Below are 24,233 nucleotides of genomic sequence, written 5' to 3'. Positions count from 1 at the left end.
CGTAGGCAGATTATAATGAGGGCAATTTGAGCTATCGCCCCGTCCGGGGAGCCCATAGCCAGATTACCCTCATTATAATGTGGTGTGCGCCGCCAATGCGGCACACATATCCCGGCAGGCAGGGGCGGGCTGGGCGCGGTCGTGTCTGCTAAAGTCACGTCACGCAGGACACAGTGCGCCCTGCACAGCTGCTTCCCATAGGAGAGAAGCTGGACGGGAGACGGGCCGGGGGAAGGTGAGTGACGTGTGTGTGTGTGACAGTGTGTGCATATATGATTGTGTTTATCTATGTATGTGTGATATGTCTGTTTATATGTATTTTTGTGTATGTCTTCAAATGTGTTTATGCTTGTATGTGTCTTTGCAGATGTCTGTATATGTTTGTGTGTGGGCCCGGGGCGTCGCTAGGCACTTATATCCGGGGCCTGGGCCGCAGTGCATTGCTCTGAAACTCGCTGTAGATTTTTTTTTTTTTTTTCTTCAAATAATCAAACTTTATTAACTGTCTGTGCACTGAGTGCAGGCACCGCGCAGCACACAGGGTTTGCCTGACGCACCCGTGCGTGCAGTGTGGTTGCTCTGTGTCATTACCTCGCAGCTCCTCCTCCCTGCTGATCCTTTTCTTCGGGCAAGTCAGAGCAGAGTACAGCGCCACCTAGGGGGAGGATACGATGGAAGGGGGAGGAAGGAGATCAGTGGGGCCAAGTCTGTCAGGGAATATAGCCGGCCATGGGGAGATGAGAGAGAGATTACCTCTCTCTCTGTGGCTGCAGAGCACATCCCCCCTCCTTTAATGTTTCAGGCAGCTCAGCAGTCCAGATGGGGGAGGGTGTGCAGAGACAGTGCAGGGCTGACAGGGGGTCTCCTGTTTACAACCCTCCCTCTTACTGCTGATTTCCAAGGTCAGGACTCTTCCAATGCTGCCACTGGATAACTACTGATGAAGAGAGTATGTATATGTCATGTCCCAGCATAATGTGTATATGTATAATGTGTATACAGGTCTTGTCTCTGTATACGTGTGTGTATATACATAATGAGCATATGTGTAGGTCATGCAGGGGCGTATCTAGGCGGGTGGAGGGGGTCAGCCGGGACACGTGCCCCAGGCGCAGCCGGCAGAGGGTGGGGGGCGTCGAGCTGCTTAATGCATCGGTCTGAGGTGCCCCCTCCTCCCCGGTGGCAGTTTTCTGCCGCCTCCCGGACTAGGATTCGGCTGTTCTCTGAGCGGGCTGTCAAGCTGACAGCCCGCTCAGAGAAGCTGCGACGTGCCAGGTCCCAATGATTGTAGACGCAATTGGAGCTCTGACCGTCGGCTTAGAGAGACATCAGCAGTGTGATCAGGTCATGTGATCGTGCTGCTGACGTCACTCGCCGGTGCCCACAAGAGAGAGCAGAGCCTTAGTAATAAGCACTCCTGTGGCTATGGAGCTGCAGACAACGAAGATTCAGCCCAGGGGGCTATTAATTGTGCAGGGTGGATAATTATTAATTGTGCAGGGGGGCAATTATTAATTGTGCAGTGGGGCTAATTATTAAATTGTGCAGGGGGGCTGTTTATTTATTGTGCAGGGTGCTATTAAATTGTGCAGGGGGGTCTGTTTATTCATTGTGCAGGGGGTTATTCATTGTGCAGGGGGTTATTCATTGTGCAGGGGGCTAATCATTGTGCAGGGGGGCTATTTATTAATTTTGCAGGGGAGCTATATACTAATTGTGCAGGGGGCTATTTACTAATTGTGCAGGAGACATATTTATTCAGTGTGGAGGGGAGAGGTTTAATCTGTGGGGGTGCGTGCAGACACATTATTGGTAGCGAGGGGGAAAATGTGTGCGAACACAGTATGGGGGGAGTGTGATGAGGGGGCACAGTACAGAGACTGGGACCTATAGGGAGGACACAGTGTGAAGAGGGGGCCCAGTATGGAAAGGAAAGGGCAGTATGGAGGGCATATGCCATAAGACGGACAGTGTGTGAGCCATAAGAGGGACAGTGTGTGAGTCATATTTTGTGCAGAGAATATAGAGAGGGGCAATTATTTATTTAGGGGATCAATGTAGGGCAGATATTTGTATTCAGGAGCATTATAATGACGCTGCTAATCTTTAAGGACATCGTGTGGGGATGTGCTGCAGAAGACCGGAGAAGATGGAAGTCTGCAGAGACGAGCTGTGGATGGGAAAAGTCATCATGTGTCTGGACAAGAGGAAGAAAAGAAAGAGAACGACTCCAGAGACAGCGTCACCTATAAGGTAACTGGATGTAAATGTTTTTTATGATGCTGACATTTTTATATTTTTATTTATGTTAGTAGGATTAAAAATATTGTCCATGTTTGTGATTAGTCTGCAGTCATTCTATGTGACTGCTGACTTCTGAATTCTTTTTTTTTTGTTTAGGGGAGGGGTAGGATGCAAAGCTTAAACCTCGGGGCTTGGGCCCCTGATCTTTTCTAACTCTAGCAATGCCCCTGGTGTGTGCACATTTCTGCGACCCATATATGTGCAAGTCTGCATGTGTATACATGACTGCGTGTGCATATGTGTGCGACTGCATGTGCATGACTGCGTGTGTGTGTGTGTGTGTGTGTGTGTGTGTGTGTGTGACTGCATGTGTGTACTGTATCTAGGGAGCTATGTGGTGCCTCCTGGATGTAGGGAGCTACGTTCGGCCTCCTACTGGATGTAGGGAGCTACGTGCTGCCTCCTACTGGAGGTAGGGAGCTACGTGCTGCCTCCTACTGGAGGTAGGGAGCTACGTGCTGCCTCCTACTGGAGGTAGGGAGCTACGTGCTGCCTCCTACTGGAGGTAGGGAGCTACGTGCTGCCTCCTACTGGAGGTAGGGAGCTACGTGCGGCCTCCTACTGGAGGTAGGGAGCTACGTGCGGCCTCCTACTGGAGGTAGGGAGCTACGTGCGGCCTCCTACTGGAGGTAGGGAGCTACGTGCGGCCTCCTACTGGAGGTAGGGAGCTACGTGCGGCCTCCTACTGGAGGTAGGGAGCTATATGGGAACTTGTGACGACACAGCTTTTAATCCTCATTATCCAAAATAATAATTAATAATACTTATTTAAATTAAGTAGGCCAGGAGAAATACACTATTATTTTTATGTTGACTTTTGAATTCATGTGTTTCTTCAGGTGGGACAAGAAACATGGACTTTTGTCATAAGTCTGAATGTTGACTTCTCTTGTAGGTTGAGTTGAGCCTTGTTAACTGATGAATAGCTGTTATTTACAATTTATATCAGCTCCTACAGTTTATTGTACTGTTATCTTTGCATGGGGTCTTTGAACAATGAATGTTTGTTAAATATGTTGATTAACCATTGTGTGGGCCCTGTGGCTTGTTGACTCGCAGAGCAGAGGAGTATAAGCTATTAAGATCAATTAAATGATCAAACAATGGAGAGTTAAACTCATCTCACCTCCCCCTGACCTGTTGAAAATGTCTTGAAGGGCAGTTGCGAACCATATAAGGGGGTTATGACTCTGTATCAGGAGTCTTTTTACAAAACCACAGACAGGGACACTAATGGACAGCTCTACAGGACAGCATGGCTCCATCCAGAGGTATACAGATCTGCTCTATTGACTATCACAGAACTCATGGATATATTCGGGAGAAATCCAGGTTGGGACCATCCGGTCACTTGGTTCCATGGATATGTCAGGAGAAGCTAGATTGGGACCCAAGGGTCTCCTGGCCACGTACCTCAATGGATTGTCAGCTTCCTAAGCTTGCCGCTATGTTCTCTCTGTTGGTGTCCACAAAAAGCGGGGTGCCACTAGTTGAGTTAGTTGGTCCTGGAAGTCCCAAAGTCGCAGCTGCTCTATTCCCAGCGGGCCAGCGGAAGGGTGAGACTGTGTTGTTTTGCACCATCTTGGGTGTTTGCTGGGACTGTTCTATATGTTTATTGTGTGTTTGGTGGTTCAATAAAGTATTGCCACACAGTTTTAACCTCACTCTGTGTTATCTGAGTAGTGTTATGCCCATAGAAGACCCTGTGTCTTCACAGTGCTCATACTGTATATAGGGGGATTTTGTGGGGGCTCATACTGTATGTAGAGGGCTATGTGGGGCTTATACTGAATGTAGGGGGTTGTGAGGACACTGGGTCGCCCGTGGGTGTAATACTACTCAGACAACACAGGGTGAGGGTAAAACAGTGTGGCAATACTTTATTGAACCACCAAACAGACAATAAACATATAGAACAATCCCAGCAAATACACAAGATGGTGCAAGTTACAGAGTTTCCCCCTTCCGCTGGCCGGCCGGGAACAGAGCAGTGAGGTATGTGGCCAAGTGACATGATTGTCCCAACCTGAATTTCTTCATAATGGCTCTGAGAGTTCAGTGATAGTCAATGGAGCAGATTTGTATTTCTCTTGATGGAGCCATGTGTCCTGGTTGCTATGCTGAAGAGTCTCTCTTGGCTGTCTCTTTGTAAAGTCTCCTTGATACAGAGGCATATGCCCCTTTATATAGTTTCCAATAGTCCTTTCAAGCACACATCCACAGGTCAAGAATAAAGGATGATGATATTAATCCGCAGGGCTTGAGTATCCACAGCTCATCCCCCAGTGTTTACTGGCAAACACCCTACAATGGTATTTAACCCCTTCGCAACCCTGGGATTTTCAATTTTTGCATTTTCGTTTTTTGCTCCCCTTGTTCCCAGAGCCATAGCATTTTTATTTTTTGGTCAATATGGCCGTGTGAGGGCTTATTTTTTGCGGGACGAGTTGTACTTTTCAACGCCATTGCTAGTTTTACCATATCGTGTACGGGAAAACGGGGAAAAAATTCCAAGTGCGGTGAAATTGCAAAAGAAGTGCAATACCACAGATGTTTTTTTTTTTTTTTTTACCACGTTCACTGAATGCTAAAACTGACCTGCCATTATTATTCTCCAGGTCATTACGAGTTCGTAAATACCAAACATGTATAGGTTCTTTTTTATTTAAGTGGTGAAAAAAATTCCAAAGTTTGGTAAAAAAAAAAATGGCGCCATTTTCCAAGACCCGTAGCGTCTCCATTTTTCGGGATCTGGGGCGGTTGAGGGCTTATTTTTTGCGCACCGAGCTGACGTTTTTATTGATACTACTTTGGGGTAGATCCGATGTTTTGATCGCCCGTTATTGAATTTTATTGCAATGTTGCGGCGACCAAAAAAACGTAATTCTGGCGTTTAGAATTTTTTTTCTCGTTACACCGATTACCGATCGGATTAATTCTTTTTTTATATTGATAGATCGGGCGATTCTGAACGCGGCGATACCAAATATGTGTAATGTGTTTTTTTTTTTTATTATTTTATTTTGAATGGGGCGAAGGGGGTGATTTAAACTTTTAGATATTTTTTATTTTTTTAATAATTTTAAAATCTTTTTTTTTTTCACTTTTTGCTTGCTTCTATAGTCTCCATAGGAGACTCGAAGCAGCACTTGTCTGATCGCCTCTGCTACATATAGGTGATCAGATCACCTGTATGTAGCAGAAATGGTCCTGTGCTATGAGCGCCGACCACTAGGTGACGCTCATAGCGACCAGCTCATGACAACCACTGGAGTCTGCTGCAGACCCAGGGTTGTCATGCCCACCCATCGGTGACCCGCGATCACGTAACGGGGTCACCGATGGGCGGGGTAAGTGACGCGCTTCCAGTGCGGCGATGTTAAATGCCGCTGTCAGAGATTGACAGCGGCATTTAACATGTTAACAGCCGCGGGTGGATCGCGATTCCACCTGCGGCTGTTGCGGGCACATGTCAGCTGTAATAATCAGCTGACATGTGCCCGGTTCAGTGCGGGCTCAGCGCCGGAGCTCTCACTGAACCGTGAGGTTACAGCCTGTAGGTACAAATACGGCACAGGCTGTAAAGGGGTTAAAGTTGTTGTCCACTACTTTCACATTGATGCCCTATCCGTAGGATAGGGCATCAATGTATAATCGGCCGGGATCCCGCAAGCGGCACACCCGCCGATCAGCTGTTATCGGTGGCGGCAGCGGCGGCTGCCGGCCGGAAGTCCTTACCTGTGGTGCTTGGCTGTCGATCTGTAGTGGCCGCCAGGGATTACTACACATTCGCCTCCCAGTCAGTTGAATAGGAGGCGGATGTGCAGTAACAAGTGCCAGCCACTACAACTTGACGGCCAAGCACCACAGGAAAGGATGTCCGGCCGGCGGCCGCTGCTGCCAGCACCGATAACAGCTGATTGGCGGGGGTGCCGCTAAGGATAGGGCGTCAATGTGAAAGGAGTGGACAACTCCTTTAACATATCTAGCAAACATCCATTGTTCAAAGATCCTGAGTCTCTTTTCTTTCAAAACTGGCAGACAATACATTGTAGGAGCTGATATAATATGAATGCCTGTTATTTACATCAATTAACAAATATAAACTCAAGTGATCAACATTCAGGTTTATACAAATAATAGTCTGTGTTGATCAACCAAAGAAGAACACATTCAAAAGTCAACATAAAGGTGTATGGCTCCTGGCCTACTGAATGTGTCTGGCATAATTAGGAAAAAAAGCTGTATTGTCACAAGGGCTCCTATTGTATGTAGGGGGCTATGTGGGGGCTCATACTGTATATATTGAGCACAATTAATTATGCTGACATCCCCCTATAAAGTCATACAATTAATGTAAAAAAATAATTATAATTAATATGTTAGCATTAATATTGAGCAGTATTAATTTCAGCCTATTGGTTCGGTCTCCACTACAGTCACGGTCTCATGTGGTCCCTCGGGAAAATTAATCTCCCACCCCTGCTCTTTTTCATATAGCGCTATGTTATGCATAGTGCTGTACACAAGGAAAAAATTTGTGCGGTGCTCTATGTGCGCTGCTGTCTTTCTTTTTAAATCTACAGATGCGCACCAGAGCACCTGTATGTTACTCACATGACTTATCACATGATACATTGGGTACCTGAGGGAGGGGGCCCACACTTTCTAAACTGGTTACTCTTAATTCACCCCTGCTCACCAATGCAAGTCAATGCGTGCGAGAAAAAAAATGCACGGCACACGGACCATGCTTATGCCATCAGCTTTTATGAGGAGGCAAGTTCTGGACAGGACCAAGGAAATGCAGTGGATGTTGTGTATATGAACTTTTCAAAAACCTTTTGATACGGTTCCACACAAAAGGTTGATACATAAAATGAGAACAATGGGGATAGGGGAAAATATATGTATGTGGGTTAAGAACTGGCACAGTGATCGGAAACAAAGGGTGGTTATTAATGGAACACACTCAGACTGGGTCACAGTTAACAGTAGGGTACCAAAGGGGTTAGTATTGGGCCCGCTTGTTTTTCATATAGTTATTAATGACCTTGTAGGGAGCATACAGAGTAGTATTTCAATATTTGCAGATGACACTAAACTTTGCAGGGTAATCAATACAGAGGAGGACAATTTTATATTACAGGAGGATCTATGTAAACTAGAAGCTTGGACTGATAAATGGCAAATGAGCTTTAATGGGGATAAATGTAAGGTAATGCACTTGGGCAGAGGAAATAAAATGTATAATTATATGCTTAATTGTTAAACACTGGGCAAAACTGTAACTGAATAAGACCTGGATGTATTGGTAGACGACAAGCTCACATTTGGGGGCCAGTGTCAGGCAGCTGCTACAAAGGCAAATAAAATAATGGGATGCATTAAAAGAGGCATAGATGCTCATGAGGAGAACATAATTTTACCGCTATACAAGACACTAGTGCGACCACACTTAGAATACTGTGTACAGTTCTGGTCTCCGGTGTATAAGAAAGACATAGCTGAACTAGAGCGGGTGCAGAGAAGAGCGACCAAGGTTATTAGAGGACTGGGGTTCTGCAATACCAAGACAGGTTATTACACTTGGGGTTATTTAGTTTGGAAAAATGAAGGCTTAGGGGTGATCTTATACTATGTACAAATATATGAGGGGACAGTACAAAGACCTTTCTACTGATCTTTTTACTCTGAGGCCTGAGACTGGAACAAGGGGGCATCTTCTACGTCTGGAGGAAAGAAGGTTTAATCATAATCACAGATGCGGATTCTTTACTGTAATAGCAGTGAGACTATGGAACTCTCTGCCGCATGATGTTGTAATGAGTGATTCACTACGAAAATTTAAGAAGGGCCTGAATGCCTTTCTTGAAAAGTATAATATTTCAGGTTATAAATACTAGATTCATTGATAGGGTGTTGATCGAGGGAACTAGTCTGATTGTCGTATGGAGTCAGGAAGGAATTTTTTCCCCCAATGTGGAGCTTAGTGTTTGCCACATGTTTTTTTTTTGCCTTCCTCTGTATCAATATGTTAGGCTATGGGTTGTACTAGATGGACTTAGTTTTTAAGGTTGAAGGAAGACTATGTTACTGTGTATAGCATCCATATAATAAGCACCTATGTAAAACCCTTCAGTGGCTGTGGTGGCATCTCGGCGCAGAAATTCTGAGTCTCAGATCTTCATCTGGCCTTGTTTTGTGTTTTGGCCATCATGTCAACAAGACAAGGGTGTTTGGGGCAAGAGACATGTTGGTGAGGGGGTTGTTGGCTGCCGTGATGCTGGCACTGGAGGTGGCTGCCAAGATACTGGCACTTGAGATGGTGGTGGCTGTCAAGATGCTGGCACTGGAGGTGGTTGCCGTGATGCTGGCACTGTAGGTGGTGATGGCTGCCAAGATGCTGTGACTGGAGGTGGTATTGATGGCTGCCGTGATACTGGCACTTTAGGTGGTGGTGGTGGTGGTGGTGGTGGCTGCCGTGATGGTTGGTCTGCTGAGTGACCTTGTTGGGGGTCTAATCACCGTTTTTGTTGACCTCAGAAAGCTGCTCACTTTCGAGGCATTCAAAAATGGCCATTGGTAAATTTGGTGGCATGGTGACAGACAATACAATTTGGAAGGTGGCCCTGGTCGGCAGCCTCAAATAAAAGGGAACATGCTTGAAATAATGGGCCACGCTCAGACAAAAATCCTCCTGCCCATCCTCATTCACAGGTATTCCCATGTGGTGTACGCCAGTGGTGGTGATGGGGGGGGCCCTCTTTCGGCGGTAGTGAATCTGGCTTATTGGTGCATGAAGGGAGGTGTCGAGGGGCTGTGGTGTGCTGGTGCTCTCCACAGGCTCTTCTTCCGAGCTGGAGGTATTTCCCTTTTTGGTCCGATCAGATCTGTAAGGTCAGGGATGAAAGAGTAAAAAGCATTTATTATTATGCAAAATCCTAATCAAAACATTACACAAACAAACTGAAAAAGGTAGCCACTTACGGGAGAAGATCTAGGACTGGGGCCAAAAACTGGAGCCGGTCATAATATAGGTATGGCCATTTTTTTAAGACCACACCCACTCTTCCTACACTGTTGTCTCTCACAGCAGAACTGGTCCCAGCAACTCCTACATAACCTTGTCACTACACCCACTGGAAAGAAAAGTGGAAGAGATTATATAATTTTTTTTATAGGTAAAGGATTCTGTATGCAATAACATGTATAATGTGTATTCTAAGATCAGTACTGCTAGTATAACGGTTATTTTTCTTTGTCTTTTTTTGTGTTTATGCTGGGTTGCCAAATTTTCGAGTTTGGCGATATTTTTTGGACCAAAAATTACACACGTAATGTTCTGGCTTCAATAGTTATTTGTTAGACCTCACCTACAACATAACACATATTCAGACAATCCTAATATCCCGTTCATATTTGCCATTCTTATATCATCTTGAATCTGCTGTGAGCTGTCTTCCAAATTAGGATATAGTTGGCAGCAAATATAGTTCCATGGTGCCTGCAGGTGACTCTGGTCCCCATAGCCATCATCCCTTCTGTCCCACAATTCTGGTCTTTGCTGAACCAGAACCAGCATCATTTCGACATCAATGGTGCAAGTCATGATGTTGGTTTCTGTGGAGGCGTGTTTTTTTCACTTTATATCATCCTTTGTCCCAAAAGATGAGCTTCCACCCTTTAGTCCACTTCCCTCACTTACCCCCTATGTCTCCACTCCTGTTGCTGATCCCCCACCGTTTTCAACACCCACTCCTGGCCCTGATTACAGTTCCGTACCTTATTATAATTTTGTAATGTTTATTTGTTTTATATTTACATTTGTTTTATTTAATGTTTTGATCATTTCTAATACATTTTGTTTTTTCTTATCTGCTTGTTTTTTTCTTTGCTACCTTATGTAAAATGGTAGTTTAAATGTAATGCTAAAGCATATCTGAATTTCACAGAAATCTTGGGGAAATTTAAAAAGATTTTGAGAAAGGGGGGGGGCTTCAAATACATAAGTAGGGCTATAGCAGTGATGACTTGGCCTAGGAACTTGGGATCTTATATTGTCTATTCATATGTAGTCTAGTCTACAACATTTTGGCGTTGTTTTACTTCCTTACAAATTTGGGTATTTTTTTTTTTTTTAAATCAGGTGGGGTCCCCCTCATTTTCTTAACCAGCTGAGGGAAAGCAGTGGGCTGGTGGTGTTGTTCTGGGAATGGGCCACTATTTATGGATCTTCCCAGCTTATAAATAACAGCTCACAGCTGTTTGTGTAGCCTTTACTGGTTATTAAAAAGGGGGTATCCCCCAAAAAATTACTTGGGGTACTCCCAAGTTTTAATAACCAGCAATGGCTAAACACACAGCTGTGGGCTGATATGAATAGGTTGAAAAGGGGCCATGGATATTGGCCTCCTCTCAGACTAATAACATCAGCCCTCAGCCACCCCAGAAATGGCACATAAATTAGATGGGCCAATTCTGGTGCTTAGCCTTGGCTCTTCTCACTTGCCTTGGTGCATTGGCAAGTGAGGTAATGGTTTTGGGGTTGATATCAGCTGTTTCATGTTTGCTGACATCAAGCCCAGGGGTTAGTAATGGAGAGGCGTCAATAAGACATCCCCATTACTGACTCCTTTAGTTCAAGTAAAAAAAACTCACACAGAACAAAGTCCGTTTGTAACATACCTGGCGGCGTCCTTGCATGGTGGTCCATCTCCCACTGTGCAAGAGAGCGCACTTGATCTCCTGTCCAGAATGTCTCTCTGGCTTCCCTCCATGCTGTCTGTTTGTGTCTGTTTCTGCTGCTTAAGGGCGGCGCCCGATCACTTCCTGCCTTTTGTTCCTGCTGTGGGTCACACCCCTTGTGCGTCCTCAGCCTATTGCTGTCTGTCACTTGGTATATAGCTCGGCAGCTCCCTTCTATCCCTGCCTGAGCATAGTGTTTTCCTTCAGTGTGTGCTTGCTCTCTGAAGGTGCCAGGTCCCGTCTTTGTTTCCTTGTCTGCCTTTCCTGGAGGCTGTATTTCCAGGCCTGTCTGAACTAAGTCCTGTATGTCTCCTGCTTTTTGTATCAGTTCCCGTGTCTGAACTGAGTCCTGTATGTCTCCTGCTTTTTGTATCAGTTCCCGTGTCTGAACTGAGTCCTGTATGTCTCCTGCTTTGCGGTATCAGCTCCTGTGTCTGAACTGTGTCCTGTATGTCTCCTGCTTTGCGGTATTAGTTCCCGTGTCTGAACTAAGTCCTGTATGTCTCCTGCTTTGCGGTATTAGTTCCCGTGTCTGAACTGAGTCCTTTCTGTGTTCTCTTGTCTGTCCTGTCTGAACACGCTCCTAGCCTGTTCCTCCCGCCTTCTAGGGGCCGATTACCTAGACCCGCTCCTGTATCTTGTCTGTCCTGTCTGAACACGCTCCTTGCCTGTTCGTTCCGCCTTCTAGTGGCCGATTTCCTAGACCCGCTCCTGTGTCTGGTCTGTCCTGTCTGAACACGCTCCTTGCCTGTTCGTTCCGCCTCTCTGGGGGCCGTATTCCCAGACCCGCTCCTGTATCCCTCTGCAGTGTCGGTCTCCTCCGTACACTCAGTTCCAGTCTGAACTCTCTCCTGTCCTTTACCTGTTTTGCCTCTATGTCCGTTCCCTTCCTTTTTCTGCAGAGTCTGAACTCGTACCTAACTCCTGCTTATTGTCTCTGCAAGTACTGTGTGAGTATCTGGCTCTGTCTTTCCCTTCCTGTCTGTTCCGTGTGAACAGAGCCCTGTCCTCCCTGCTCAGCCTTGTCGGCACTCTAGCTGTGCTTGCCTGTAACCCTCTGCCTGTATTGTTCCTGAGTCCCGGTGTGTACTGGGTCCTATCCCGCCTGTGTTCCTACCTGCTAGTGCCTCCCTGTCTGCACTCTAGCTGTGCTTGCCTGTAACCCTCTGCCTGTATTGTTCCTGAGTCCCGGTGTGTACTGGGTCCTATCCCGCCTGTGTTCCTACCTGCTAGTGCCTCCCTGTCTGCACTCTAGCTGTGCTTGCCTTTACCCCCCTGCCTGCATACCCGCCTGCCTGCATACCAGTCGTGCCTGCCTATACCCTCCAGTCTGTGTGCCAGCCTACCAGCCTGTTCCTGTATTTCCCTGTGTGGGTCAACAGCCGTGTCCGGGGTCTGTCCTGGAGTAGCACCTGGTCCCTCTGCTCGGTTCCTCCTTGGTGCACTGGCGTCGTATGCCGTCGTGCGACCCTGGTCGGATCGGGTGAATACTTAGTCACGCCCCTCCAGGCATTCACTCTCCGGCACGGTCCAGTGGAATCACTACCAATCACACGCACACGCCGCTTAGCCCGGGCGTGTGCATAACACCGTTATTTGAGCAAAACACTCCAGGACCCTCTTTTACCCATTTATTAAGATCCAAATAAAAATAAAAAACAAACTAATCCTCACCTGTCCGCTGGTAATCCATACTCATGATGTAGCACAACGATCCCCAGCTCTGCTATATCCGGATGGTGTGTTGAGCGGTTGCATGAGAATGCGTCTGCTCAGCAAGCCAGTTGGAACTCACTGACAGTAGCGTGAGGACGCGCCTGCAGTGACGAGCGGTGACGTCAATAAGCTTGCAACTTGAAAATGCTTTGCTATTTTCTTACAGTCTACTTCTGCTTTGTGGGCCTCCATCATTTTCATTTTCAGAGTGCTAGGCTGCTGCTGAGAAGAAACCATAGCTGCTGTTTTTGGCACAAGGTTAGAGTAGGCTGGGTTTTTATAAAGTTGGGAAATTTGTATCACCTAACCTTTCCTAACGATGATGGTGAACAAGCCATAACCCTAAGGCTGCGTGCCCATGATCCGTAGTAGCAGCGGTTTGGATGCAGATCACCTGCGCTGCGTTCAAAATGCTGCGTTCTACATTAGAAGCACAGTGGATGGATTTATAGAAATCCCATGCCCGCTGTGCTTCTATTTGATACCGCAAAAACTCGCCCGTGGCGTGGCTTTACGAGCTGTAGCATGTCAATTTCTGTTGCGGAGATGCAGAAATTTCCCCAATACAATGTATTAGATGTCGTGAAGACCCGGGGTCTTCCGTGGGCGTAACTCTACTCAGACTACACAGGATGAGGGTAAAACAGTTTGGCAATACTTTATTGAACCACAAAGTGGACAATAAACACATAGAACAGTCCCAGCATATCCCCAAGATGGTATAATATTACACAGTCCTCACCCTTCCGCTGGCCCGCCTGGGATAGAACAGCTGCGACTTTAGGAATTCCATGGCCAACTGCCTCAACCAGTGGCCCCCCGCTTCTGGCGGGCCCTCACAGAGAGAAGGTAGAGGCAAGCTTAGGAAGCTAGCAGTCCATCGAGGTACAAGGCCAGGAGACCTGAGGGTCCCACCCTGGCCTCTCCGAGAGTTTCCCTGGGGCCAAATGACCGGCTGGTCCCAATCTGGCTTCTCCGAATGTCTCAATGGGTTCCAGGCGACCGGAGGGTCCCACCTGGCAACCCCAAACAACATATCCATGGGGCCAGGTGACTTCATCATCCCAACTTGGTCGTCCCAAATGTATCCATGGGCTCTCTGATGGTCAATGGAGCAGATCCGTATTTTTCCAGTCAGGGCCTCGTACCCTTAGGCCGGAATCATGTAGAATCCAAATCTGTTTCTCTTTTGGTAAAGCCATGCTCCTAAGCTGATGGTGTGACAGTCTATCTGATCTTTTGCTAGTCTTTGATTCTCTTTGTAAAGTGTCTTTTAAATCTGTTTTAAGTCTGACTGCTACAGAAGCATATCTCCTTTTAAGTACACATCCACAGGTCAAGGGTTTAGGGAGGGCATTACTCACAGGGATCAGGTCTCATTGTTTGAACCAATCAAATTTACATAGTTGGTATAGTAGGGGCTCTATAAATCAACATTCAGCTGGCTTAGTACAATACGCTGTGTGCAGAATTATTAGGCAAGTTGTATTTTAGAGGATTATTTTTATTATTGATCAACAACTATGTTCTCAATCAACCCAAAAGACTCATAAATATCCAAGCTTAATATTTTTGGAAGTTGGAGTGGGTTTTTTTTAGATTTGGCTATCTTAGGAGGATATCTGTTTGTGCAGGTAACTATTACTGTGCAGAATTATTAGACAACTTAATAAAAACCAAATATAATCCCATCTCACTTGTTTATTTTCACCAGGTAAACCAATATCAGTGCACAAAATTTAGAAATAAACATTTCTGACATGCAAAAACAAAAACTGAAAAAATTAGTGATCAATATAGCCACCTTTCTTTATGATGACACTCAACAGCCTTCCATCCATAGATTCTGTCAGTTGCTTGATCTGTTTTCGATCAACATTGCGTGCAGCAGCGACCACAGCCTCCCAGACACTGTTCCAAAAGGTGTACTGTTTTCCCTCCCTGTAGATCTCACATTTTATGATGGATCACAGGTTCTCTATGGGGTTCAGATCAGATGAACAAGGGGGCCATGTCATTATTTTTTCTTCTTTTAGACCTTTACTGGCCAGCCACGCTGTGGAGTAGTTGGATGCATGTGATGGAGCATTGTCCGGCATGAAAATCATGTTTTTCTTGAACGATACCGATTTCTTCCTGTACCACTGCTTAAAGAAGTTGTCTTCCAGAAACTGGCAGTAGGTCTGGGAGTTGAGCTTCACTCCATCCTCAAGACACAGGAGGTAATTAAAACGCTGGCTTGCACTAATTTGTGTGTACCCGTGAGGCTGCTTCCCGAGCCTCAAAGGGGAATTTACAGACAAACTGACTCCGATATGAATTATGAAATATTATGAGTTCCATACGTCCGACAGTAACGGGACCCATATGTTTAGTGACCAAATCAGCCCAGGAATGTATAGGTAGTTTTCCAGGGCTGTAACCAAAATCAGGGCATAGCGCAAAAACACTAGAATAGCAGACTGCAGCTATGTGATATGTGGTCTCTAAATAAAGATAAAATCATAAGGGAAAAAATGGCATAGTTTGCAAACTTCTGCGATCAACGAGTGGTGAGTTATCGCAGAAGTTAGCGTTTTTAATAAAAATGTACAGGCTGGAGACCGGCCCACATGATGTTACCACAAGGGGCATGTGGCCAGATCTCCCCTTAGGTATAAGAGAATCCATGGAGAAGACAGGAGCACTCATTGCCAGGGGGGAATAAGAATTATAAGCAACGGGTCCTGTTCAATAACAGCATAATTTAACTGGAGAGCCCCCTCCTCCACCTATATTGAATCGTCTCAGCGATCGTATAGTGTAAGTAAAGTTATCTTCTTTCCTCCTGTTTATTTTATGTAACTTAGTATGTATTTTAATGTCTCCTTTGTAACATCCTTATGTATATATTTTTCCTAAACATTGCCTCCCTTTTGGATTAAACATAAAATTTAATAGTTGTTTCTTTTGTTCTGTAATCGTTCCCTTCCCCGAAGCCATATACGCTACCAAAACGCAGGCGTCCGGCCAGGCCTGTATTATATTTCAAACTCGGCCGGTGGTGGCAGAGAGTATTAATAATTGGGCTATCGTGAAGCTGACAGTGACCGTACAGAGGGCATTAAACACGGATTCCAGGCTGTGGAACCCAGGGTGTTGCGCCACACGCTCACTGGTCGCTTACCGACACCTACGTAGCGAGTAGTCTGGATCGCGTGCTCGCAACTCCGGACAAAATACGGACAGCATGACGGCACTGTGAGATATTGCGTGATCTCCCCTGTGTCGTCCCTCTATGTGTTGGAATTCCTGACACGTCTTTTTTGGCCAACACGCTTCTTGCGACCCTGTTGGGTATTTTCCATGAAACGCTTGATTGATCGGTGATAACGCTTCAAAAGTTTGGAAATTTCAAGACTGCTGCTTCCCTCTGCAAGACATCTCACAATTTTGGACTTTTCAGAGCCTGTCAAATCTCTCTTCTGACCCATTTTGCCAATGGAAAGGAAGTCGCCTAATAATTAAGCACACCTTATATAGGGTGCTGATGTCATTAGTCAACACCCCTCCTCATTATAGAGATGCACATCACCAGATTTACTTAATTGGTAGTTGGCTCTCAAGCCTATGCAGCTTGGAGTAGGACAACATGTATAAAAAGTATCATGTACTCAAAATACTCATTCACCTAATAATTCTGCACATAGTGTATGTCATTAGCATATTAACAAACATCATTGTTTCCAAACGAAGAGAAGTCAACATTCAGTTTTATACAAATACTGGTCTGTTCTTCTTGACCAGCCACAGAAATACACATACACTATTGTGTTTCTGTTGACTTATGAATGTATTTCTATTGGCTTAAGAAATCTAATCGTCTGGCTGATTAAGATTATAAGCTGTATCGACACAGATGCATTAACTCTGCATGTGTTTGATGAACACATCCGGATTTACCTGCATGCTCGAACGCAGCGCTTTGGATGCAGCAAAAATATGTGCCCAAACTTGCGTGTCCAAACTTTTGCATGCCACTGTAAGAGGCGCACATCGCTATTCACGTTACATGTAAAACCGCATGGCAGTGTACACATAGGATGATTGTTGCCTTCAGGGGTTCTATAGTGACGGAATACATCAGCCACCCATGAGATGACAGCTGCAGTCATGCAGAATGAGGGGATAGCACTTATGTTATCAGGCATCAGCCACAACATGCGAGAACCACTCATATTTTTAAAGGGAACACACAAGTCCACCATGTACGAGGGCGTGTCTTCAATAAGCAATCACAGATCCTCTCGCTCCAATTAGAAGGGGTTTTACATTGCAAGCAGTAGTAAAGGGCGCAATGTGCCGCCTAGCAGCATTGGTGGTGCCGGACTGCTGTCATTCAGGTGACGCACACTGGAGCTCTGATTCCTGATCTACAAGCTGCAGGGATATAGCAGAGCACATCCTATTCATAGACTGATGCACAATAGAAGACAGCTACAGCACATCTAGCATCTCTGCTCAGCATTTGGGGCAATCTCCTGTGTCCTTTCCTTTGTTTAGTACTGGTTCAGCACCACAGTGGTGGGCAGCTCTCCTCTGGGCACTACAGTCCTAGATTCAGCACTAAACCGGTGGGCAGCTCTCTTCTGGGCACTACATTCCTAGATTCAGCACCACACCGATGGGCAGCTCTTCTCTGGGCAGTACAGTCCTAGATTCAGCACCATAGTGTTGGCCAGCTCTCCTCTGGGCATTACAGTCCTGGATTCAGCACCACACCGATGGGCAGCTCTGATCTGGGCAGCACAGTCTAGATTCACCACTACGTAAGTGGTCAGCTGGACATTATAGTCAAATTTTGGTGCAACACCACGAAGGGCAGTGCCATCCAGATTCAGCATGACACTAGTGGACAGCTTTGGTGCCTCTGGCTACAACAGTTTCAGCACTTCTGCCTAGGACAGCTCCAGCTTCACTTCTACCTTGAAGAAAATGTCCTTCTCCTCTTGCCCCTCTCTGATATCCTCAATTATAAACCAATGCACTGGTTATTGGCACAAGAATAAGTCAGCGACCGAATCCAAGTATATAGCAGGATTGGACAAGGCTATTTGTATTGGTGTGAAATGGCTCTTAAGCATGTCATTTCCTTATGCGCCCTTATTGGAGTGATATGTTTTGTTCATGGACTTCCTAAACCAGAAAGTAGCCAAGGTAAACTTACTCTTAAATATGCAATTAATGCTCTAATTTAGCATCGCTTAGATAGTGTTTATGGGCCAGATTATAAGCAGTTATTATAAGCAATTATTATAGCAATTAAAACCTGATCCTGTGTGCTAGAATTGTGTATAGCCCTCTAGAAAGAAGACAGAATGTATATGGGGAGAATGCAGCTGACATGTTCACTGTAATCCAACGATTAAAGTAATTTAACTAAATCCATCTTCACAAATCAACTCTTAAAGGAATAAGGCTGAGTGCACACGATGCGTTTTTTATGCGTTTCCGCAGTGTTTCTGCAGCTGCGGAAACACATTAAAAACGCATGGTAGAAGGGCAACAATGTTCCCCAATGATAATCCGCATGTGCTGTGCCCATGCTGCGGATTTTTCCGCAGCGTTTATGCTGAACTCAAAAATCCGCAGCATGTCCATTAATTTTGCGGAAACGCTGTGTTTTCACCGCCATTGACTTGCATTAGAACGCGCCAATTCCGCAAGACTGCATTTGCACTTGCGTTATTGGCACGTTCTAATGTGCGGATGGTACTCGAGTGTGGAGAAGATGAGACTCTCCTCCACACCCAGCTACCATCAAAAAGCTGTAAAAACAAGAATAAAATAAAAAATAAAGATATATTCACCTTCTGACGGCCCCCGGTCTCCTTCCCTCTGCTCGCGTGCAAGACTGAAGGACCTTCGGTGACGTCACAGTGATGTGACCGCAGGCCCTTCAGCGCAGTGTCTCGCGATATCCCGGCAGCCAGGAACAAGCCAGGAACGAACGCGGCAGCACAAGCCGGGGCATCAGAGGGTAAAGTATAGCTTTATTTTTTTATTTTTAAACATTCTTAAACGGTCACACTATATAAATCCATGCCGGTTTCATGGATTTATATAGTGTGACCTAGTTGTCAAGCACTTTCCAGGTGATGCTAAAATCGCTTGGAAACCGCTTGTCAATCCGCATGCGGAAACGCATGTGAATCCGCATGTATTCCGCAGGAAAAACGCATGTACAATCCGCATGCGTTTTTTCTGCCAGGGAGATGCAGAAATTTTCTGCTTCATTTCTGCATCGTGTGCACATACCCTAAAGCACCTTTTTTGTACAAAGCAGTCTTATAAACGTGTAGTTGTGTATTTAGGATTATTCTTCTATAGTTTATGTTTAGTAATTATTCCTGAATTGATGCATATTTAATTTACATATATGAACTCGGCGATGAGTTAATTGTAATATTTATGCCTCTTTATCCCTTCTAGACAAGGAGCTGCATAATAGAGCATTTCAGAGTCGCACACTAATCCCTGTTGCTCATATGGGTAAGCCCCCTCTGATCCAAATATGACTGCACTTTTAACACTTTAGATCCTGGATGGAGGAGGGGGGTTTTACCAGGTAACTTAATACCTATAATTATTTCTCTATGGGTGATTGTGTGACATTTATTGTCAAATTCTGTACACTTTATTATTCTCTAGTTATTTGTTGGATACTACTTTATCTATTTAATATATACCATTATACTGTGGGAACAAGGATTGAGTACTTTTGCGGCTCTGTGTTGTGATTTTCACCCCGAATGACTTACTATTTTTATATATGTATTTTTGTCCCTTTTGCATGTATATTTTAAATGATTGAATAAACATGTGTTTTTAATTACCAACATTTTTTTGTTGTTTGAGTGGGAATGTACTCCGTGCTCTCTGTAGGTTAATTGATTCCATTTGGAGTTCCCAGTACACTATTTTGTAGATAGATTGTACAACGCGGCCAGTTCGGTTCAATAGTTTATATAATAGAGCATTAAGTGTAGAGAGACCACTGGAAGAACAGGCAAGTTTCCAGACTTTTACATGGTTTACAGCATTTTGTGCAGAGAATTTATACAAAACATTTCCAAACAGATGTGTTGTGTTTAGTGGGCTGCCGATAATTATTTAATAATATCATATAATGTGTACTGTAAGGGTATGTGCACACGATGCAGAAATGCTCAGGATTTTTTCCTGAGCGTTTCTGCATCTCTCTGGCAGGAAAAAACGCATGCGGATTGTACATGCGGTTTCCTGCCAGGGACATGCGGAAATGAAGCGGTCTTCACTTTCATTTCCGCATGCGGGTTGACAAGCGCTTCCCAAGCGATTTTAGCATCACTTGGAAAGTGCTTGTCAACTTCACACTATATAAATCCATGCAACCGGCATGGTATTTATATAGTGTGTGAATGTCAAAAAATAAAAAATAAATCTATACTTTACCCTCTGATGGCCCCCGGTGTCCTGCTTCATCGGTCCCGGCTGCCGGCAGTGAAGACTTTAGGACCTTCCGACGTCAGCGTCACGTGACCCGTCACATGACTCTGACGTCAGCGAAGGTCCTTCTTCATTCAACCGCGAAGTGCCCGGGAAGCCGGCAGGACGCAGCGCGGGCCGTCAGAAGGTGAGAATATATATTTTTTTTATTTTATTCTTTTTTTTTTAATGGTACCTGGGTCTGGATGAGAGTCCTCTCATCCACACCCGGGTACCATCCGCACATTAGACCGCATGAAAAGCGCATCAACATATACAGTGATGCGGATTCCATGCGGTCTAATGCAAGTCAATGGCGGCAAAAGAGCAGCGTTTCCGCAAAATTAATTGACATGCTGCGGATTTTTGACTGCAGCGTTTACGCTGCGGAAAAATCCGCATCATGGGCACAGCACATGCGGATTTCCATTGGGGAACATTGCTGCCCTTCTACCATGCGTTTTTCATGCGTTTCCGCGGCGTTTACGCAACTGCAAAAACGCCGCGGAAACGCATGAAAAATGCATCGTGTGAACTCAGCCTAACTGTTAATAAATTACCATAATTATTGTACAACCTTGATCGATTCTAAAACAGATGGACTAATGTCATGCAACAGATGCACAGACTAGACTACTATCGGACACAGCAATATTCTTGCAAACAAACACTTGTATTTAGGAGCATAGATACTGTGGGTAGTGGGATCTATTAGCTTGCCGAAGCAGATACAGTAAACAGAGGAACAAGTAAAGGTAAAATGTATTATCCTCAGGCATTCATTGCTACTAACAGTGAGAAGCAACAGTAAAAGCTACAGTTTTTCCTGTTTTTCCATCCTGTAGATAAAGTAAAAAATGATTCCCTTGTGGATGACATTTTAGCTTCTAGATGTCAGTAGCGGAGAAGGAGAAAAAAAAATGTCAAAAGAAGTGGTGGACAAAGACCACAGGCAGTTACCACAAGACCTCCACGGGTGAGGCAGACTCAACAAAAAGCTTAAAGCCAGTAGAGTATTTTGATTCCACTAAAAGTGGATTGGATGATAAATATGAAGGTATTTGATAATCATCATAGCCATCTCATATTATTACCAGTGATAAAATGCTCTTCCAAACGTTATATATTGCTGTGTATCTTTGAATTTGGTTTAGGACTTTCTCAAACAACAAATATCACAACATAAAAGCAGAGCCCTTGACCTGCTGCAGATCACAACCCAACAACTGGGTGGCCAAACATATAGCTTTTCCCTTTTTTATTAAAAGATGGTAACCCTGCTCAACACTGTAGTTCATGATGAATCCATCCACTTAGTGGAAGCAGGTATCATGTACATGAGAAAGCCAGCAAAAATGATCTCATAGGACACAGATGGGATGACCACATTAGTGCAGTCTGTGATTCAGAATGGTATTGATTATATGAATAAAATGGCTCAAGGTAATGATTAATCCTCTTTGCCTCTGCTCTGATATTTCAGTTACTGGAAATCTCATCGTTCGTTAGAACTGCAATGTGTTTAGAGCATTCCACTGATAAAAGAAATCTCTCAGTGGTGCTGAAATGGTTTATTGCACTAAACAATTAGAAACTGATTAACCTTTTTTTTAATAATATTGTTATTATCTAGTAATAATAAAAATTACCAAATCAAACAACAAAAATAAAAAAAGTCACCAACATACTCAAAGACTACAGTAGTGGTACACATAAAAGAGATGATCACTTTTGGGTGGATTTCCCTTTAAGGATTCATTCATGTGAATGACATATTATTTATAACCTATAAATACTAAATTCAGAGGTACTCGGTCTAGAAGTTTAAATCCCCCAAATAGTATTCAATTTATTTAAAATGTATTTTTTTCATCAGTAGAATGTACCATTAAATCACACTGCATCAATCTACACAAAGCCATTAACATAAATCGCATAATTAAATACTGGGCAGCTAATTATATGCTTGAAGATACAACTAAGCATGTAAGCTGTAACAAATAGTACAAAATCTAAATAGCTAAGTAATATCTAAAATACTTACATTATTGACATATATTACATAACGTATTTTACTAAATGACATCATGTAATGACCATGCTTATCGAATAAGCAAAGGCCCGATTCATCATTGCATTTGCTCCTGTTTTTTGTCTTGTTTTGTCTGTTTTTGCGTTTTTTTTTGTTTGGACCCAATTCATTATTCTATTTTTGCCTTATTTTAAGGCTATTTTATATGTGCTCATCTGCTTTTCTTTTGTTTTCTGCTTTGTGGGCAGAGTTTAGCAATTACAGATGTTTTGCCTGATTCATCAATAGTGACTTTTTAGAAAGTCACATAATTTAACACAACTCCACTCCAGTCCCCCCTGGTGTATTTTTGATGCCAGTATTTTGGTGCATTTTTTTACTTCATGTGGCTGAATGTGTGACCTTTGGCACCAAAAAGTCTCAAAAACAGTTCAAGGCTGAAAAAAAATCATTTTTGTCTTGTCAAATGCCAAATAGTGATGATAGAGTATGTTCTGTTAACCCTTTCTGCGAGTATGCTCGGGCGAACACCGAGTATCTTCAGCTCGGGGGGTTATGTTTCAGTCTCTCTGTGTGCATGATTTGCGACTGTTTGACAGCTTTAATACATGTGAGAAATGTCTGCTTCTTAGGCATTCCTCACATGTATTAAAGCTGTCAAACAGCAAGCTGAAGAAACTCGGTGTTCACCTGAGCATACTCGCAGAAAGGGTTAACAGAACATACTCGCTCATCACTAATGCCAAATTCATGAATCCTCTGCACCATTTTGAAGAATTTAGCAGCAAGAACAAGTACTAATAACACAAAACAAAAAAGGAAAGTGACTTTATAAAAAAAAAGCAGCAAATGATGAATCGGGACCAAAGTTTCATGGACATGTACTTTTTAAATACAATTTTAGATGGAAGGATTGAATAAGCTAATGAGACTTATTTATAATAAAAGCATACCGTAAATGTATTTCTTTTTATAACTACCTCTAATAACCAATTTAATAGCATAGATTTTTTCCAATTTAGTAGTGATGAGCGAGCGTGCTCACTTCTGCTCTGTACTCGCCCGAGCATCTCACTGCTCGGCGCTCCGTGACTACTTCCAAAATGCTCAGCCAGGAGCTTGAGTCCCTGCCCCGCATGTTTGGCGCTGTTTTAACAGTGAATAAACATGCAGAGATTGCCTGCCACTCACTGTAATGCCGCAGCCATGTTGGTTGTGGCATTACAGTGATTGGCTGGCTGCATAGCGTTATCGGGTCTATATTAGACGCGGTGACCCTATGCACGTCACAATCTACCCTTCAGACAGGCAGAGTAGGGAGAGGTTCTGCTTAGTTAGGGAGAGAATTGGTGGTTTATTAGTTAGGTATAAATATTCCACATCTACTGCAAAAAATATATATATATATATATATATAATCTATCACATCTGAACTAAGAGTCCTTCTAAGGATTAATCCAGCTGCATATATTATTCCTGGTGATAGCAGGAGTTAGGCAGGCCGAGTTTGAGGACAGTGTATACAACAGAAAAGGAGCAAGTTCTGTCTTCTGCTGTTACAGATATCCATAGCCCTAGAAATCAGGGCTAATTTTTTATTTCTTTTGCTCTTAATCCTGATTATTTATATCTATATCGCCACTGCCTAAAACTGTGGTCATCTGACGTGATCCGATATTACTGCCGTAATAATCGTCACTTTTTTTGGAGCGTGCCAAATATCACACTTCATTGAAAATGGGCAAGGGACGGGGAAGTGGATGTGATGCTAATGGTGCACGCAGAGGCCGAGCTCTTGGGCAAGATTAAACTGTGCCTGCTGAGGGAGCACAACAAACACCCACATCATGTCGAACTACATTCCGGTCCAAATTTCTAGGGGGCCGTGGAACACCACTCTTGAAGCCAGAGCAGTGTGAAAAGGTTG

The 24,233-nt window shown here is 44.3% G+C and overlaps 1 long non-coding RNA gene across 1 annotated transcript in view; it reads left to right on the top strand.

Annotated features, from left to right (window-relative positions):
- The first annotated feature begins 586 nt into the window (after nt 1-586).
- LOC141165124 (uncharacterized) overlaps nt 587-24,233 on the top strand; it is a 39,420-nt gene continuing 15,773 nt past the window's right edge. The window contains exons 1-2 of the long non-coding RNA XR_012251062.1: nt 587-949; nt 2,112-2,253. This is a non-coding gene — a long non-coding RNA (uncharacterized lncRNA). The remainder of the gene's footprint in view (nt 950-2,111; nt 2,254-24,233) is intronic.

The sequence above is a fragment of the Phyllobates terribilis genome, unplaced genomic scaffold, assembly GCF_046119375.1.
Source record: "Phyllobates terribilis strain yellow unplaced genomic scaffold, ASM4611937v1 Scaffold_11__3_contigs__length_659146591, whole genome shotgun sequence".
Lineage (NCBI taxonomy): Eukaryota > Metazoa > Chordata > Amphibia > Anura > Dendrobatidae > Phyllobates > Phyllobates terribilis.
The sequence above is the reverse complement of the archived record's forward strand: the minus strand, read 5'-3'. Positions and strand labels throughout refer to the sequence as shown.